Here is a 19,217-nt window from a genome sequence, read left to right as displayed (position 1 = left end):
AAAAAAGACAGAGGCAACACCCCCAATGTTATGTGCTTAATATGTGTGAAAACACTCAAGAAAGAGCTGTTTCTTTCATTTCACTTCCAAAAAAATTATCTTCTTAAAAATGTTCTTTTTGAGTTTTCTAATGATATGGCCAAAAAAAAAAAGACTGATGAAAACTTAAGTAGCCAAGGAGAAAAATCTTCATTAATTTCTTTCCCCTGAAAAGAGGCTATGGATCCCTAGTACTGCATACCTGCTTACAGGTGATTTGAAACTCATGTGAGTGCCTGATGTTGAGACAAAAGAGCTGGTCATCCAGGCTGTCAGGGATCTGTTTCTCATTGCAGCTGAACTGGTAGCTGAGCTTCTCTGTATTTCTGCACAGGTGTCTGACTCTGCAACTTCATATCTTGGGATATTGTATTGATTAACATTGTACAAGAGATGTGTACCTTTCTTTTCTAGCAAGCATACCTGTACAAGTCAAATATTAATGCCTAGGGTATTCTGTAAATAGCATTCATAATTCTGCTCTGAAGTAACATTCTGTGAAGTCATTTTCCACTCTGTTTCTTAGAGAAAAACAAAAATATAACAGAACTCTGAGACTCCTTTCCAATATTTCATTTGCCGGCTTTCAAACGTCATCATGGGAGCAATGAGACAAGAAAAGAGTCTTTTCTTCCTTCAAGGTCTGCAGTGAACACTGTAAAGCCATGCACAATGGATTTGGAAGAAGCTTTATCTATTATGACAAGTGAGTGTATCTCCAGGGTGCTCTGCTGTTGTGGAATGTAGTTCTAAGCCACATCATCTATTAAGTCGCTGAATGTGGTAAAATTTCTCAGGTTCTTGGAAATGAAAGGCAGATGAAAAGACCCCCATGACTCAACCCTTGTGAATGCAATGAAGTAAGATTATCAGCCTAAATTGTCCCTACTAATCAACAGTGTAAGCTTGCAGTGATAGCCTCTGTGAATCTGCAGAGCTTTGGGACTGTGCTGGGTGGAAGGAGTCAACTGACAGCTTTAGGGTCATGTTCTCAATATGAGTTCCAAAATGTTCCAGCTGAAAAAAATAAAAGAAGGCATATGTACTCATTGCTCCTGGGGAGGTGTTCATGTGTTTAGAGAATGTATGATTATAAAGCTGCTTCTACAGAGAGGGAGAATTACTGTGTTTGGAGGTGGGGTTTTTTTCACTTTTTTCATCCTCTGTTCTCTCACCATTTCTCTTTTCTTACTAAGCCCTGAAATTTAGCCTTTCAAAATTTGTCATGCCAACCAAAGCAGGGGATGGCTCTGTGGCTATACTATTTCTGTCATGCTGAAAATGATTTAGTGTTGACATGCCTGCACTGATGTACATCCATACATTTATTCATACCTTGCTTTTCAGCACTGAATAAAGAATAGTCTGATAAATATGCTTAAAATGAGGAGAACGAGCTGCCTCCTCATTGATAATCAGAGGCCAGTTATGCTGTTGGTACTTTAAGTATAATACCTGGCATCCAAGGGATAATAAATACTTTCTTTAATCTTTTTTTAATTTTCTCTCAGTGCATGTACTTGTCTGGATACTTTTCATACCTGTGATCTACTTCTTAGATTATGTCTTTAACTTCTCAAGTTGTATTTTGTTAATCAGCTTTCACAGGAAAGGGACACATTTCATAACAAAAAAAAAGGAAAAAAAAAAAAAAAGGATTGCCAAGTTAATTAAAGTTGAGAAAAAAAAAAAAAAAAAGAACGTGCAACAGCCTGACTAGACACAGAAAGTGTGGAGAAAAAACAGTATCAAATATGAGAATATCTTATAAAGAAATGCACTGCATGAATCAAAGTGTTTCATCATTAAAGCACTCCCATGAAAATCTTTTTAATAGACACTTTGCTTAATAAATAAATAGATTTTCTACTGGGAAAATCTTCATTATAAGGAATCTTCTCCATGTCCACTTAGATACAGTGCCTTCCAAGAAGGAGTCAGTAATTCCTGTCAAGGTTTACTACTGATTTTGGGTAGTCTTAAAGAGAGGTGAGAGTGTGAAAAACAATTGACTCTTTTGCAGTTAGTAACACCAGAAAATGGCAGACTGCTAAACTCAGTGCCTGGACCTTAATCTCAGTAGAGAGGGAATACTTGGAGAACTGAACCTCCAAAAATTTCAAGGTCGTATGGGCTTATGAATATACTAAAGGTTCTACTAAGAGCTGCAGAAAGGGAGGGACTGAAAAGCCTGTGAGGTGCAGACTGGGGGTAATTCCCAGTGTGTCTCATGTCACATTGCTGCAAGACACAATCTCCAGCAGGAAAATGCCCTGCAGATGCCATAACTTGCTTCAGCACATGACATCCAATTTTGCAAGGTCTGATGACAGGCACGGAATTAACTTGGTCTGCTGCCGTAGGCATGCCTGGGAGCTGCTTACCAGCTCCAGCAGCATGTCAAGATATTTGCCCCATCTTTTATGAAAGAAAAATAGCCGTCAGCATTGGCATTTGAAAGAGCACCAATAAATTCAGGTAGAAGCTGAACAGTCATTTCAGTAGTTTCCCTTGTGTCTGAAGTTAAATGTTATGCTGGGGATTTTGTTAAACTCAAGTCTCTAAAGACAAGGAGAAAATAGATAAGATTTTCATGACATTCATTAAGGTCCTCTTTAAATTAATGCAAAGCCAACAGAACTAATTAGGGGAAATAGCTGGGTATGTTTCCATTATAAAATTCTATAGTGGAATTTAACTCATAAAGGATGTGATGCAACTGAGAAGTCCTACGAAGATTTTTTTTTCTTGTTTTTAGTTTTACAGGACTGTTCTGTAAAAGGTTGCACTAAGGAGATAGGTGCTTTGAAGAAGATTCTATCCTCAGGTAACTATTCCTGTAAATGCAATTACTTTTTTTCTTTATATCACTCTTATATCATTTGATGTTATGAGCTGATTTATTTTATTTTTTGATAGTCAAGTCTTATCCTAAAGAATAGCGCAAAGTAATCCAGGAGAAGACGAAGACCTCATAATCCTTTTTGCACCCACCTGAATGAATGCTGATTAGGAACCTGTGCAGTGATGTTATCCTGATTGGTGGGAAATTGGTGAAGGAAACAGCCAATTTTCAATCAACGTAATTGGTTGCTCAGGAGGTTTGAAATCTCAAGAAAAAAGCATTGCATCTTCTGCAGCTGTGTTACAAGATTTTTCTGGAATAGCAAATAAATTGTTGATAAGAACTGCACATTTGCAAAAATATTTACATTTATGAGTAGTTTGTAGAAAAGTCACGTGACAGGTATTTTTAAAAATCACTGATGTTGTAGACTTTTCTGTCATTATTTAAGCTCAGTAAAGTCCAAAAAGATATTTTAAAAAAACCAAAACAAACAAGTTCAACCTGCTGCTCAATGAAGAAGCTTCTTGATTGATTTCTATACGTTCTGAGTACATTTTTATTTGTTTGATTATTCAGTCCTGTAATACAAATCCATAGTAAAGTGGCACCCAAAACCTGGTGTGAGAAACACGGCTCAATATTTAAAATTTTTATAAAAGTTTAATAAGGGATAAAATCCAGTGCTGGGGTGCTTGGCTCTCTGCCAAAAGCACACCCTTAGCTTTAAACAATGTTCTTTATATACAGTTACATTACAGGGGGTACATGCATATTCATAAGGGTTTATACATATTCAAATATTCCTTTGAGTTTAGATGTTCTTTTTCTTGGTTTTAACCTTTGACTTGTCTTCATGCCATCTTGTAGATTAAACCAATATATTTTATTTCTTCTCATGGTTCCATCCTGTTGTTTCTACATTTCCTGATAACAAGGAGTCAATAAACTGAGTTCTGGTTTTTGTCATTGTTATCTTATCACTAAGATAGTCTACAAATGCAAGGAGCTGCCTAATTATCTTACACCATTCTCTGAGTTAGTTACATAAAAACATTTTAACATCACATAGGCTCTATTTTCATATTATGCTATGGCCTAAGATATAGTTCTTAAATTGCTATTTTTATAAGTTGTATGGTGCATACATAAACTCACAGATTATACTATACCAAAAAGCGGTTAAAAGGAAATATATATTGTACTATATCAACATCTTTGTGATTAATAATAATATGTGAAAGCTAATACATAAATGAGAAAGCCAATACTATATTGTCATTTATAACACCTGGTTCAGTCCATCTTCATCTGAGTGTTAGGAAATGCTGTTTAAATGACACCTGCATTGTGCAGTACCACATACATCTGACAGTGGTGGTGAGCTCGAGCAGAAGAGAAAATGCAAAAGGAAAAGCATTCCCATGGTTTCTAATCTCTGTGGCAATACAATCCAGTCTTGAGCTGGCTATAAATCCATTCCAATCCAAACAAGTGTCTGTGCCAGTTTACCCAGCTGGGAACTTTGGCCCAACTTTGCAATTCATCATGCACTTTGTATGCACGGCCCGATGCTCTCCCACTCTAATCTGGCATAAGTAAATTAAGAAATAGTATGTTTCCCACACAGAGCCAGTGTAACTCTTAAATGGTTTTTGATGTGTTTTAAAGGTCATTGAGGAACAGAAATGGGCATTTTATTAACCAAGTCAGGCTGAACCGATTCTGCTGAAGTATTTTTTGCTTAATATCTGGCTGTGAGGTGTAGGTATCTCAAAGCCACTGCTTTGAAGAAGGTGGCTGCTTCACTGTAGTAAAGCTGGGCAACACAGCTGAGCATGTGGTGCCACACCTGGCTGAGACAAAGATACAAAATAAAGCCACAGATTTGCCACTTCTCTGCTCTGAGTTGTGACATTGCAATTAGCGTGCATCTCCCCGAGGAGAACAAAGCTGGATATACGTGGCTGTGTGCACATATCCTCTGCATTCTTCCACCTCAAATTCTTCTCCCTTAAATCAGACAAGATGTGGAATGGCCGTGGTGTAACAGGACATAAAACATTTTTGTTTGCTGTGCTTCCCAAGCACTTCCCTTATCACCTTGAGCTGTCCATTCAAGTGTAAAGAGAAGTTTCACTACCCACCTTCTAAAATTATAGTTTCTATCTATTAAAAGAAAGCGGCTCCAAATCCTTTTGAGAGGATAAATAGCACAGAATGCTTTGATTCATATCTGTGAGCTGGAAATTTCACACATCAAGTAAAACACCATGAATACATCATTATTTTGACAGCTTTGTGAAAAAGGAGGCAAGAGGATCTCATTGCATGGATTTAATTTCTGAAGTTTCACAGCTTTGTGTTTTGCAAAAGAATTGAATCCTTCCAGCCGAGCAGAGCAGGTGGTAAACTGAAGGGCAAAGGGGAGATACTGTCAAATCTCATACTTGGCGTGCAAGCCCCCACCAAGGGCTTCCAAGGCAGCTCCTGTGTCTCTCACCTTCTCAGAATAATGTCTTTTGTCTTTTTTTTTTCAGGCTTGGCAGTTCTCCAGCTGCAAGGGTTGGGGGGTCACAGAAGAGAGCAAGTTAAATTGCCAGAGTTTCCCACCAAGGCTGACAGAGGTGAAAGGAAAGACCTTCACTTTCCCCACCTAAGGACAGCTGGATGCCCTCCACCACTATGCCACCCAACAAAAGGAATTTCATGAGCTGGTCTCAGGTAAGATGAAAACCTTTCTGTAAATGCTGGGGACAAATGCAGTGTTTGTTCAGCATAAAGCTGAATTTAAGTGAAAAGTGTCATGAATAAGGAGTAATATCCCAGCTGCGATGAAGGACTGTTAATGTTGAGGTATGTGAAGGTGTAGGAGTAGGTGAAGGGCTCAAGGGTCCTTTGCTTCTCTGGGCAGTAGTACCCTCCCGTGTTCTCATGCCTCTGTGCCTGTTTGCAAAGCTTGCCCACCCAAATATTTATGTGCCATGTTTGTGGAAAGCCATTTTAAAGCACTGAGGACATTGAACTGCTTTTATTCCCTTTGAGTCATGGATTTGGACCTCTCCTAAACATGAAATGAGAGATATATTTGTATAAAACAAAGGAGGCTTCCCTCTCCTATCCCATCACTCCAGACTTGAACCTTTACAAAAATTCAAGGTCTATGCATGTATTTAGTTAAAATTTTAAACATAACCTCTTCTTCCTCTTGTTCTCAGTTCTTAATTACCTGTTCTCCCTGATCTGATGCAGTTTAGGGCTGTAGGAAGCATGTACTTTCTTCTGGAATAGCAACCTGACATTTTAAAGCTTTGACATTGACATAAAAGCACCTGGTATGTTAGTGGCAATATTTCAATACTTTTGCTCCCATGGTCAGGAGAACACAGAAATTGCAAGGATAATGCAAAACCGTAATTAAAGCTAAAAGCAAACTGAGAGTCTGTCAGAGCTCAGAAAACTTTCCAGTAAAGTTCACATTTTTATAGACTTGTTATTTTGTACAAATCCATTTTCTTCTTTCCTGTCACATCTCCAAACCTTTCTGTAAGGAATCACTGTCTCTTTTCCCCCCCTGATTTAAATTCTGCCCTATCTGTTTGGAATATTAGGTATGCCTTAGCAGTAAAATTATTTTAATGATGTGGCTGAGTGCTCGTATATATTCAGGCAAGCAAACATAAAATGGTCATTCTTTATATTAAGGGTCTATCTATAGTTTAGAAAAGGTAATAAATGATAGATTGAAAGCATAGGTGGCTCAAGTAGTGGATGGTGTGTATTACAGAGGTTATTAGCTCATCAGTTGAAGGTGCCATAGATGGCTGCAGGCCAAACTTGGAAGCAACCTACAAAATGGCTGGACTCTGTAACAAGTGATTTACTATATACTAACGTGCACATTAACTCTTTATCAACTCTTTATGATACATATATATATGTTTGGCACCCAAATGACAAGTAGGACTGTAAAAAGAGATGTAAAATTTCCTTATGAATGGCAGTACACTGGCTCTTGTTTTAGTTTAAATGTACAATAGGGTTTGTAAGGGTTCCTATGTCACCTGAGATTCAGACCTTGTTTTCAGAAGTGGCACTACGCAGTGACTGCCTCATTTCCCGTCAGGATGAGGCCTCTAAATCTCCTGAACAGTGCTGAATATGTTGCTGTCTGTTTCATTTAGTGTTACCCAAATGCCTATTTTAAGCCCAGAGCTTTTCCTACAACATGTGTGTGTGTCTGCTTTACCAGAAGCAGCAATGGGTGTAGTGGGGGAGCTGCAGAAGTGGCAAGGACCCCACTTGTCTCAAATTCCTATACCTTTCTATAATGATCATCCTCTTTCCACACTCCAGGATAAGAGTAATGCTAATAACTGCACTATCTCCCATGCCTTTCCTTGTGAAACAGAGGAGGCTTAGGTACTGGGGACCATGGAAGGGTTTGGGGTTTCTCATCCTGCAACTATCTGTTTTGCAGTAGTGGAAGAATTGCCAGAACTGAGGCAGGAAGGGATCTTTCAGTGCCCAAGCAGAACCAGATGTGCCCCAGCCTTTCCTCAGAGCTGTCTGGTTGCTGTTCTGCAGGTGGGGAAAGAGACCACTGCTTCATCTTGTTGCAAAGTCCAGTGCTCCACTGCTAACAAGTCGTTGTCTTTTATTCCCCTGTGAAATGTAGGGGGTTTTTTTGTAAATTATGCCTGTTATTTTTATCTTGTCTACCCTGCAAGAGGAGAATAGATTGCTCCCTTCCATTTTCCTGCAAACTTTTATGTAGATGATTACCGCTGTTATATCTGCTCTTCGTTTTCTATCTACTTGTGCTCGTTGTCCTTGTTTCATGGCTTCATTTGTTCCAATCAGCAGGAAAATTTCCTTAAATAAAGTGGCTTTGGATCAGACTCTTTGCTAGATAAAGCTCTGTGTTGAAAACATCATTTTAATAGTTCAAATGTTACATTTTGGGATGGCAAGCATGTGCTATTTGAAATAGTGCTTAACGGGAAACAATCTCATTTGGAATAAGGAAGGGTTATGTTCAGGCTGCTTACAGTCATTATTTCTCCTTAGTTCCCCAGCCTTAGTTTTTCTATCTGCTCTACCACTGTTTAGGATTCTGTACAGTAAACAGTGTACTTTTTTTTAAATTATCATAAACTAAGCTTCTATTGACCAGGGACAGCAAAGCCAACACAAGAATGCAGAAGGCTACAGTGTTAAGACTTGCAGGTTTTGTTTACTAATAGAGTTGTTTGCCATTAGGTGCTTCCAATAATGGCTCTAGAAAGCACTGACTATTTTTATGCCTTCTCTTCATTGTATAAATTCAGTTTACCAGAGAGTAAGAAAACAGAGATATGGAATGGTCTAAATGTTTCTGGGTAGCTTTACAGAATTTTTTTTTTGTCTAGGGTTTTCTTTTCTGCTTCATGTAGGCTTAGGTTTTTAGGGAAAAAAATCTGAATAAATGCAAAACCCACTTCACTTTCTTATTTTCTTCTGCAATTTTTTTTCATAACACAGAGAAATAGGGAATAATCTCAAAGCAAATGACAGGGCTAGAAATGTTGTGGCAAAAAGTAAAAGGATTCCTGATGAACAGCCACCCTTCTCTTGGCATGGCTGTGTAGAAGAGAGAGGTTGCAAAGAGCTCTTTTACCTATTCAGTCTGTGAGCAGTAGGGTCTTTGTGCTCTCTGGAGAATGGGAAGGTGTGATGAGGTACTGCTCCAAAGAGGGATTCAAACCCTCATAGCCAAAATTCAGGAGTAACAAGATCAGTTTTCCTTTTTGTACAAATGTTCTTTGTTTTTGTAGAGATATCAATAACCTATATGCTATTTTGGGTGAGTACATATATAGCTATTTTCTGCCTTTATTCCCAGTGGGTGAAAAGCAAATTTTTCTTAGTCCTGGAAAGTTCAGGAGAACATGAGGCTGAACAAGTTTGTAGACCAAGCTGGGCATGGTTTTTCTTTCAAAGGTACTACATGAAGAAAGATCTGAATACTGGAGTAAAAGTTGTAGACTAAAGTGGTTATTTGGATTATGGCCCACAGTCTTTATGTGACAAGAGCAGCTTAGAAGAGATTAATATTTCTAGAACTTAGGCTCAAGTTGCCTTGGGATAAGAAGATGAGGGAGAGTGTTGCTAATTTCCTTCAGTCAGAGCTAGATTTTTGCCTCTGGGCTTTTAGGAATTCTCATAAACACAGATCTCTGAGAAGAAGCTCTATATTCTATGGTTTGCCAAGCTGTGTCTATGAAGCAGAACCTCTTCAGAGCACCTTATGAACACAGGGTTTGATAGATGTTTTAGCACTGTCTTTGACTTTCTCTGCTGAGTCATTCAGGAGGCCAATGGTTTGATTTCTGTCTGCAGCCAAGGTGGACTGCACAACATCTGTGATGCAAAATGATATTGCAGATAAGCAGAGAAGATTCTGCATGTGAATTGTTATCAGGTAACAGGTATTTTGCTGAGACTTCTCATTTCTCTGCCGTCATCAACATTAAAAAGTATGTAGTAAAGCAATCCAGAAAGAAGTGATTTAAGTTCAGGATCATGCAGATGCCTGACTCATGGCTAATTATGAGTGCCCACTGGGAACATTTATAAAGATACCTGATGCTGTTGAGCCTCTACAGTCCACTACAACATAGGCATAATGCTGGATGTATTGAATCAAATTTAATTTTATGTAACTTAGACTGAGATTTCTCCCACTTCACTGGATATGATTACAGTTGATCAGAGGCTTAAAAAACTAAACCAGGCTAAAAACATTAGGCTTGTCTTTTATACCTGGCTTGTGTCTACAGTGATCTAGCAGAGGAATACATGCATATTAATGGAAGTGGGAATTAGTCCTGTTTTATGCTAAAAAAACTCAGAGATGGGGGAGCATTTGGAAGTTATTAGCTTAAGTTTGCCTTGTACATTCACTTTCCTCCAGCCAGATTGAACATGAAATGATTTGGCATGTGTTCTTGATCCTCTGTCATTGATGAATGCCACTTAGTGACATATTTGCATGATATTTTGAGCAGGATAAATGGATGCTTGAGTCTTTTTTGGAGGCTTTGACTTTGGATTCTTTCCAGAAATGTAGTCTTGCTGTTGTTGTAAGCTCACATTGTGAATGTTATTTCCCACACAGTATGGCACAAAGTCCTGGTGTTATTTATTCAGGTTGCCCTTTGCTGTGGCCTGCAACTTCTCTCTGCCTGCTATGCAAGCACTGAGAGAAGAGGGGATGTGAAACCTCCCAACACTACCCCCTCTTTTCATGAATTTCTGGTAGGGTGTGAGAAGCGTGCAAAATGAGATCTTTAAAGATGCACAGTCGCATGTGAGGAGAGCAAAATTGCCCTTTCTTAAACATGGAAGCTGTTAAATATATGTAGCTAGAAAGAGTCCTGCTGTGTCTCCTGCTTGCTCACCCAAGCACCACGAGGCATCTGTCCCTAAAACTAACTGATCCCTATCTGACTGTTTATGACTCTTGTGCCACACTCATTATTTATTTAATGAAACATCCCAGTGAAACAGAGGAGCCATTCATAAGCCCCCGACAACAAACAATCATGAAAATTGCCTTTGAATTTCCCTAATTTGCTTGTAAGAGTCAGAACAATGGAAGAGAATAATTGCAGTTATTAAAAGAAATTGCTGCAGGCAAAATATAGGCCATTTTAAAACTCAAATCTAGAAAAACAGAAAGGGGTGAAAATAGGAAAGCCCACCCAGTAAGATGCCTCACGTTCCCTACCTCCTTTTGCCTGTGTAATGAGAGACTTCACCGTGCTGTTTTATTTAGCACTGTTATTTAGGGGGAGAATCAGAGCATTTAGTATCAGCACAGTCAAGCTGTGTGTGGCAGCGCCTCGCCTGGCACAGCCACTGAAGAGCTGCTTTCTTCCAGTCTGCATCATGCCAATGCAGAAACATCCTGCTCTGGAAAATAAGGGTATTGGGAACCAGCAGGAGGAAAACTCACTCTGGTGTCAACTGCTCTATGGAGAGGACTTCCTCCCTGGGTGTGAAGTAGAATGCTTGTGAAAATATGAGGCTTTTCCAAACACACCTGGCTTTTGGCATCACATCACACCTAACAAGATTTGTTTTCTCTGGAAGTTTAGGGACAAATTTTAAAGAATTTGGATTATAAAGGTGTGTCTGTAGAGCTCTGGGGATTCCTGTGGGTGCAGACCCAGCTGACTTGGCGCATGGAAAGAGATGGTGAACTGCTGTGTGCCCTTGGCCGTACAGGAACTCTCTAAGCAATGCATAAACAAACTTTGGGGCTTTGACTTTTGTGCACCTGACTACCCTGTGCAAGTCGAGCTCCTCTAACAGTTAAACACTGCAGCACTAAGCAAAGTGATGCTTAAGTACTTGCAAAACTTGTCCCTCAGAAACCAGATGGCATTGTAAGGGGAATCTGTGCTTCATACAAACTGCTTTTGTCCTGGACAATTCAATAGAGCTTTGTCCAGTATAACTGAGCACGGGGGTAACTCTCATCTCTGAGTACAAATGAAATGTGTTTGGCTCTCCCACTTCTGTATAAGAAGATAACAGAACAAAAGATCACTGCGATTTAAGGGCATGAACCCTCATTTTCTCTCCAGTCCACCTAAATAAAAGAGAATTTCTCATTGGCCTGTGATATTCTCTTCTGCAAGTCAAAGCCTTTTCAGTTCCTACTGCAAGTAATGGCAGTTTACTCACAATTTTTCAGCTGCAAGTGATACCCAAAATTGGCTGCCTTGTTGTAATGAAAAGCAGCCTGCCAACACGGAGGTCCTTCCAAAGAGGCCTGGCTATTGTCAGAGAAGAGAAAGCAACTGTGGTAATACTCCTGCATCGCTGTTTCACTTCATGCTTCGCCACAGGAGCAAAGCAAGGCAGCAGAGACCACTGACAAGTGTTTACAGAACGTGGCTCTTTGACAAAAATGATTGTCAGGCAGTGACTATAATAAAACGTTAGCGGGAGATAGTGGGTTTTCTTGGGTTTTTGTGCCCAGGCAGCTGGCAGTCTTAATTGCTCTGAAGAAATAGAAACAGAATTTCATTTTCTTCTCTTGTTATTTGGGAATGTAAATCATTCAGCATTTTAACTCCATGACTCCCTGCCTAATTTTGCCTTATCAAAGTAAAGGTGGATGGAATTTCCTTTCAGTTGCCTTGCTGGTACGCATTGAGTAAATCCACTAAATAGCTCTGGTTTGCATTGATTCAATGTGAGTAAAATTTAAACTGTATCCAACAGCCAGTATTTGAAGTTATTTTTCCAGTTAAGCCCAAAATGTAAAATACAGTCAGTTTGATCAGTGTTATTCAAGGGAAGCTGACAATCTGTATTCATAGCAATTGAATGTTCTCAGGCACAGGTTGTGATTCTTGGGGCTGTTCTGTGCAGGGCCAGGAGTTGGATGATCGTTGTGATTCCAACTCAAAATATTCTTTGTTTGTAGTATTGTTTTTATTTTTTTGCATTATTTTTAACAGTTTTTGTAAATCCAGATTCCTCCATGAACACTGGGGAATATTAGTTCAAGTCTATGGCAAACTGAGGCTGATTTAGGAATACTGTAGTATTCCTAGCTCTTATTTCAGGTTGTTAGACTATTTTTTGGCTTGGATATTTTCACTGTGTTTTGGTCTCATGAGTGGTTTTTATGGTATTTAATTTCCTTAAATATCTTGGCACAGATGATTTGACACAGCAAGTAGGCTCAACAAATCACCAACAAAATGTTTCCTCTTTTCTGGGTAATTCCTTTAGTTGTGCAGGTAGAAAGATAGGGAAGAAGGCAGAGCAACTGTATTTTAGTGTGTCACTTCTACCCCCTCTCCTTTGTACTCTGGAATGGTATTTCTAGAATTATTGGACAAAACCCTGTTAAAAACGAGCAGAACTAAATAATGGAAGAATATTGTTGGAGGCAAAGATTCTTCTGTCATCTTTTCCATTTCTATAAGAACCTTTGCTGGTTTACTTGCCAAGTGAAGGCAGACTTTCTGCTCTCTCTCTCCTTCCTTTAATTTGATCAGACAGCTTCACTGTGGGGCCACGAAGGCACGTGGGAAAGCCAGACTAGGCTCACACCTTGTTTGCAGTGCCTTTCCTGAATGTGCTAGCTGGGGGATCCTGAGCTGTTATTTGGAGTTTCAAGCCACAGTTAGATTTACTATGAAACTGTTCAGGGAATGTTTCTCTGCAGAGTGTGAAGGTTCTTGCGCATGTAAAGTGAGAGGTGCTAAAGGGTGGTGGCTGCTAAAATTAATTTTGTGTTGTACAGGGGTAGAAGACAAAGTGGTGGCAGCTCAAACACAAGAGTAGGACGTTTTTAGTTTCAGGAAGAGCAGCTCACAGTGTGTGTGATTGTCATTAAAACAAAGGGTGGAAGTTTGAAGTGTGCAAGGGGATAGTTCATATGAATCTGTAGAAGGTACAGGGTACAAATCAGGCAAAATATTTCCCAGTAACACTGTTGAATTTAGGGACTGCTATGGGAAACAAGAACAAGCTTTGGACACCTTGGAAATTCTTATCTCATCCTTCAAAGAAGTGGTCGTTTCTACAAAAACATCTAACAAATATTTTATAGAAAATAAAAGCAGTTAGAAAGCAAATGCAGCCCTCTATGTCTCCCCATACTAATGGATTCACCAGATTCTCTTCAAAATTGCAGTCTGATGCATGTTACTGCATCCACTGCACCTCAGCCACTAGAAGTTACAGCTCTTGACCTTTAAATGTTAGGAATAATAAAATTCATTATTAACAAGTAGTCAATTAAAAAATAAATGCCCCTCTGGTAAAACCAAAAAGTAATGTTTTGAAATACTGCCACCTTCTGATCAGTCTGGGATGCAGAACTGAGTTATTAGGAACTTGAGAAAAATTTTTTATCAACTGTAATGATTCAGTTCCTGATTTTATAATGTTAGAGCCATGTTGCACCATTTGATCTGCAAGACCAGCCACTGAGACTACATATGTGACACTACATATACAGTGATGTAAAGAGATGAGAAAAATGCAGTGTGATTTACAAGTGATGGGAGAGACAGCAGCACACTTGTTTGAAGTGAAGAAAAGCACTTAAGCGTATTATATGTGAATTTAAGGATTTACAAGCACAGAGCCTATGCTTTAAGTTACATAAGCATTAAATGCACTACAGAATTGAAGCTAAAATGTTGGCATGACCTGTACGTGGTGTGAGTATTGGAGAAGCTGACTTCCCTACTGTTCTGTAGGATCTGTCTCTGACATCAATGTGTTACTGAAGGGTTAATTTCTTTTACCATTTTACTTTGTTAACGTTCAGATGTTACTTGTCTGCATACCACCTTTGTGTATATTTTAATTATCCAGATGGTGTTTTATATGTCCAGTCCCATGTCATTACTCTATTACTTAAACTTGGCAGTGATGCATAGAAGTAACTTTCCCCAAGCTGGCTTTTCCTTGCAAAGTTCATCCAATTTCAGCTTTCCAAATGTCCTTTGTGCTGTGGTAATATATATTGTGTACCTAAATGGCTTGCATATAATTTTATATTCCCTTGATAGGGAAAGCCATTTTGACAAAGAAAATGTTTAAAAGAAGCCAAAATTGAGACTAAAGCTAAGCTAATGTGCCCTTAAACTTATAATTTCAAACTCTCCAAATTTAGGCAATCTAGGTTCTTATATTTCCTTCAATTCCCTTGAATTCACCCAGGTTTTCTGTTGAGGTCAAGTGAGGTGGAGATGTCTGTGTCACATTCCCACCTATGAAATTGTAATGGACCAGGATGATGCCAAGGTTCTCACTGCTCTACATTTTCCCAAAAAAGTGCAAATAGGATGTGTTTATATTGTAGGCACAGTGGTTTTTTTCCCCAGTAGAATGGATATTTTGAGACGGTGGCTGAGAAAGAGAATCCCTCCTTAAAGTGTTATTTGGGATGGTAACAGGACAGCAGCAAAGGGAGAGTGTGACTCATTTTGAAGACACAGCACTTGCTGTCTTGTGAATCCATCCCATATTATAACTCCACCTTGCTAATATTTCAACTTTTTAGCTGATTTCAACCTACTTTTAGAGAGGAAGAGTCTTGACTGTGCTGAATTTCTCCATGATTTCTGAAAATATTAGGTCAAGTAGAGGATTCAAACCTTATCAGTGCCCCACTAAAGAGAAAGACTGAAATCTGAGCTCAAATGTATGCCTGTACACCAGAGGGTCCACGAGCTAGAGGGATGGGCTCAATGAAAGAATTCAGAAGTGTCAAAAACTCTTCTGCTTGTGCGTTGGCTTTGATAACTCCAATGGAGGTAAAATGGCTGGGTTTAGCCAAAGCAGCTGAATCCTGCAGCAGGATTTGTACTGCAGTCTGGTAATGGCAGGTGAATGTCAAACTGTTATGCATAGAGGGGAGTGCCCTGAGATGAAGCCCCTTATGACCTTCAGTATGCCTTTTTTTGCAATTAAAAACTGAAAATAAGAACGGTTTTCTCATCAGTAAGGCGAATAGTCTTGACTCATGAACACTTAATGAAGCGCATGAAGCTGTGCTGTCATCCCAAGATGTGCATTTTCCTTCCTGGTTTCTAAATATGTTTTTCTTGTTTCAATTTATTGCAGAACCATCTCTTCTGCTGAACAATAGAAACTTTATCTCTTCAGTCTCAAAAAAGGGACTATCCCACAGCAGAGTGTTAGAGCTTCTTCACAGAATCTGCTAAACACAAATGACAAGACACACAGCAAGATTTGATAGCAATCTGCAAGTGTTTTTAAAACAGATTTTAACCATATGTACAGTGTACCATTTCTGCTGTTGTATATTGAGCTCAGGAGAAAGAAAGTAACATAATTGCCTTCAGCAAAATTGTCAAACAAGGAAACCTTTTAAAACTACATAGAAGGGGGAACATAATGAAAGCACTGGAAGGAAGAGGCTAAGAGAAGAAAAACTGACAGGGAACATTAACATATACTTTTAACTAGTCTTTTCACAGAGAGAAGAATGACATGACCCAGAGGCTTGACTGCTGTAGCTCTTTTTTTTCAGTAAAAAAAATTTGTGTGTGCTGCTGTGTAGAAAAGAAATGCTTATTTCCCCTGTGTTATTTTAGGTTTCAGTTTGGACAAGCAAGGGAAAGCTTTATTTAGCCTGTTGAGTCCAACCCCACAGTAATAGAGCCCATAAAACTTTCAAGAAGTGAAAGGCATGCTGAACTCAACATTTCAGATAGTTTTCAGGATAACTTTTTGGCTGTTATATCCATATGTCATAATAGACATAAATTATTAGAAATTATTTGCTATAGTGTGCAATCATATTAGCACCCAGGGACCTTTTAGACTGGATTTATGAAGAGAGATGTTTCCTGAATGTTTTTCCTAAAGAAACTCCAGATTCCAAGACAAATCAAGTTTTTATGAAATAAGGACTCTGGATTTAAATTGCTGACCGATACCTAAGGGGTAGTGAGTGCATCCTCCAGGGGCAGTTACGGATAACTATCTGCAAGGATAGTTGCATCTTGGAGAAATTCCTGCTGGAAGTGGGAGGATATTTTTTTGCTTTATGGCATATGCAGATGTCGCTGAGTAGAAGCCACTTTGGTTCCCTTCCTGCAGAAGTATTGTGGAGAAATGGCTCAGGAGTGAGAAAAGCTTTAAAATCTTCCATCTGGGTCAGCTGAAAGCTATGAATCAAAATTGTCATTGGGTAAGGAAAGGTGATGGTCTTTTGGGCCTTACTGGTTTAATGGAAGCCTGCAAAATGTAAACAAATATTAGTTACTGTGGTAGTTGTATACATCAGGGCTCTGTGCTACCCTGTAGTTGTTTCCAGCTTTTATCTACTCATGGAAAGTGCACTTCATCCCATTTTTCACTTCAGCCCTTGTCTGCTTGTGTTGTAAGGCAGCACAAGCATAGCACATTAGGCAGCTCACAGATCATACAGAATAGAAAAGTTTTCTCCATGAGATGTAGGTAGCTTGCTGTGAACATTGAATATTTACTATCCCTTTTCCTTTCTTTTCAAGATATCCTTGCTGTTTGAGGAAAAGTCTTGTATGAATCCATAAATGCCATCTATCCTGTGTTTGAACCAGATGATAAGTTCTCATCTGCCACAGATGGGCTCAGGTAAACAGTTCTGAATCCACAGACCTCAAGACTGTGGGTGGCCTGAATCCCAGGTAACTGGAAAATAAGAGTGCAAGACAGCAATGGGCAGGGCCTTAGCACTTTGTCTAGTTGGTGTTACGGCAGCCAGTGCAGAACGAATCTTAGCAGTCTGGCTTTTCCTAAGACTCTATTGTGCACTCTGAGTGTGATAATCACAGTAACCTGGTCCTGAGTGGTGGGGGAAGGAGACTGAGAGGAAAAGCTTTTAGTACAGGGATGCATGAATAGAGGAATTCCATAATTAACAATAATGACCAGCACAGATGACATTTCTTTGTAGTTAATAGCTGCTGGTGTGAAAGGCCCTGAGGCAGAGCCTCAAGCTGCTAAGCTAGCAAGTGAAGAGCTGGACTATTTGGCCTGCAGTTCATTCCTAATATATATGGTGTTGCTATGAAAAACCCAAGCAAAACACTCATAGGCACTGCTTCTTGGGCTGTGTGGGAATGCCAGCAATTTTGTATTTGGGATTGAACCAGTTTTCTCATTTTGGCAGTAGGCTACCCACCAACTCTGTAGGAAGATGCAGAACTGCAAGCGTCACTTGCATCTTCTAGAGGGGAAGCAAATAAAGTCTTATGCACCTGGGAAGGTACAAAAAACTATAGTCAAATTCTGCAGTAGGAAGATTATGGAGTTTTCCACTCAGGGCCATGAAAGCTGACACATGATAAGTAGTTTGACTGAAAAAACAGTGATGCAAAAAAGGTGATGCCACCTGGGCCATCCCCTTTTGCACTGTCTCCATTTCTGGAGATTCCTTCTCCAACTTCCATAACAAAAATGGATAGAAAAAGGTAAGTGGTTCTGAATAATTCTGCAGGCAAGAGAAATGGGGCTAGTGACCAGGTGTCATGGTTTGACACCAGCCAAATGCCAGGCATCCATGAAAGTCACTTACTTTCAGAGTAAGGCTGCTGGAAAAACTTTGGGGTTTTCTGCACTGCCATTCTGGGAAGGAAGAAGTATTAAAATTATTTTTGGGAAGGTTTTTAACTGCGCTGCTATTAAGAGGAAGAAACCAAACATTACAAAACCAGCAAAAAGAAAAGCAGAGTGCGGTTGCTTTTTGCTGCAGTTGCAAGTGCTATTTGTGTTAGTTATGTTTAGCCTCATCATCTCTTGCATTCTCTCGCTTCACCTGTGTGGCTTTTACTATGCTTCTATTCAGGGTTCTGTGTTTTAGAGAAACCACAGCTATAAACCTGTCTAGCTGGAACCCCATGTGCTTAACAGTTGACATATCAGTTTGTTTCTATGGAGCGAATATTAAAATTAATGTAAAAGACTAAATCCCAAAGACTAAATTAAAATAACAAAAGAGATATTACTTGCTGAAAGGAAATGAATGGACAAGATTAAACCATGGACTATGAATTAGATTTTCCATGGAGCTCAGCTTCTATTAACCAGTTGTATAAACAGAGGCACTGAAGGGGCTTAACCTCTCCCTGCTCCCATGCTTTTCTGTGGGAGCAACTGGCATAGATAGTTTCTAGATCTGATCATTTTGCACCTTTTTATTTGCACTTGATTCACTCAGCTGATCATTAACTGATGAGATGCAGACAGTGGCAACAAGCACAGGTGGTGCTGTGATGTAGGAGAGCTTTACTGACATGAGATGGGGTGATTGGAGTAGGTCCCCTCTAAGCATCAATGTTGACAGTGAAATGGGCCCATCAGCATTGGCACAGTCTAATCTTGAATAGTCCTATCCCTGGTGCTAGCCCTGAAAGTTTTAGCAAGTGCTGTAGTCTCCTTGAAAGGCATATATTTGATTTTTTTTCCTGAAAATTAACATATAGTTTCTCTTTCAGTATTTTCCAGCTGAAACCCCTGATGGTTTCCAGTAGGAACACTATTGTGTTAATGCACAGCAAATACAGCTATGCTTAATCATTTTTGCAAGAGCAAAACAATGCCCTAGTTGTGCTGGGGACTGTGACTTAATTCCCAGGGGTTACAACTCTGTTCCCTCCTGCTTGGGGGGATGATAAGGAACAGTCCTCTCTCCTGTTCCTCACAAAATAGCCACCACAACATGTGGGATTGTTTGGGAAGGCATGATCAGTTCCTGGTGCCATGAGAAGGGGATTGTGCTGGCATGGATCAGGTGGGCTTCACC

The 19,217-nt window shown here is 39.5% G+C and overlaps 1 long non-coding RNA gene across 1 annotated transcript in view; it reads left to right on the top strand.

Annotated features, from left to right (window-relative positions):
- The window catches only part of LOC111928799 (uncharacterized), a 129,416-nt gene that overhangs the window by 61,491 nt on the left and 48,708 nt on the right, over nt 1-19,217 (top strand). Inside the window, exons 4-7 of the long non-coding RNA XR_002864313.2 lie at nt 566-745; nt 2,798-2,866; nt 5,425-5,608; nt 16,945-17,047. This is a non-coding gene — a long non-coding RNA (uncharacterized LOC111928799). The remainder of the gene's footprint in view (nt 1-565; nt 746-2,797; nt 2,867-5,424; nt 5,609-16,944; nt 17,048-19,217) is intronic.

This window comes from Cyanistes caeruleus, chromosome 5 (assembly GCF_971803275.1).
Source record: "Cyanistes caeruleus chromosome 5, bCyaCae1.hap1.1, whole genome shotgun sequence".
In the NCBI taxonomy this organism is placed as follows: Eukaryota; Metazoa; Chordata; class Aves; order Passeriformes; family Paridae; genus Cyanistes; species Cyanistes caeruleus.
The sequence above is the reverse complement of the archived record's forward strand: the minus strand, read 5'-3'. Positions and strand labels throughout refer to the sequence as shown.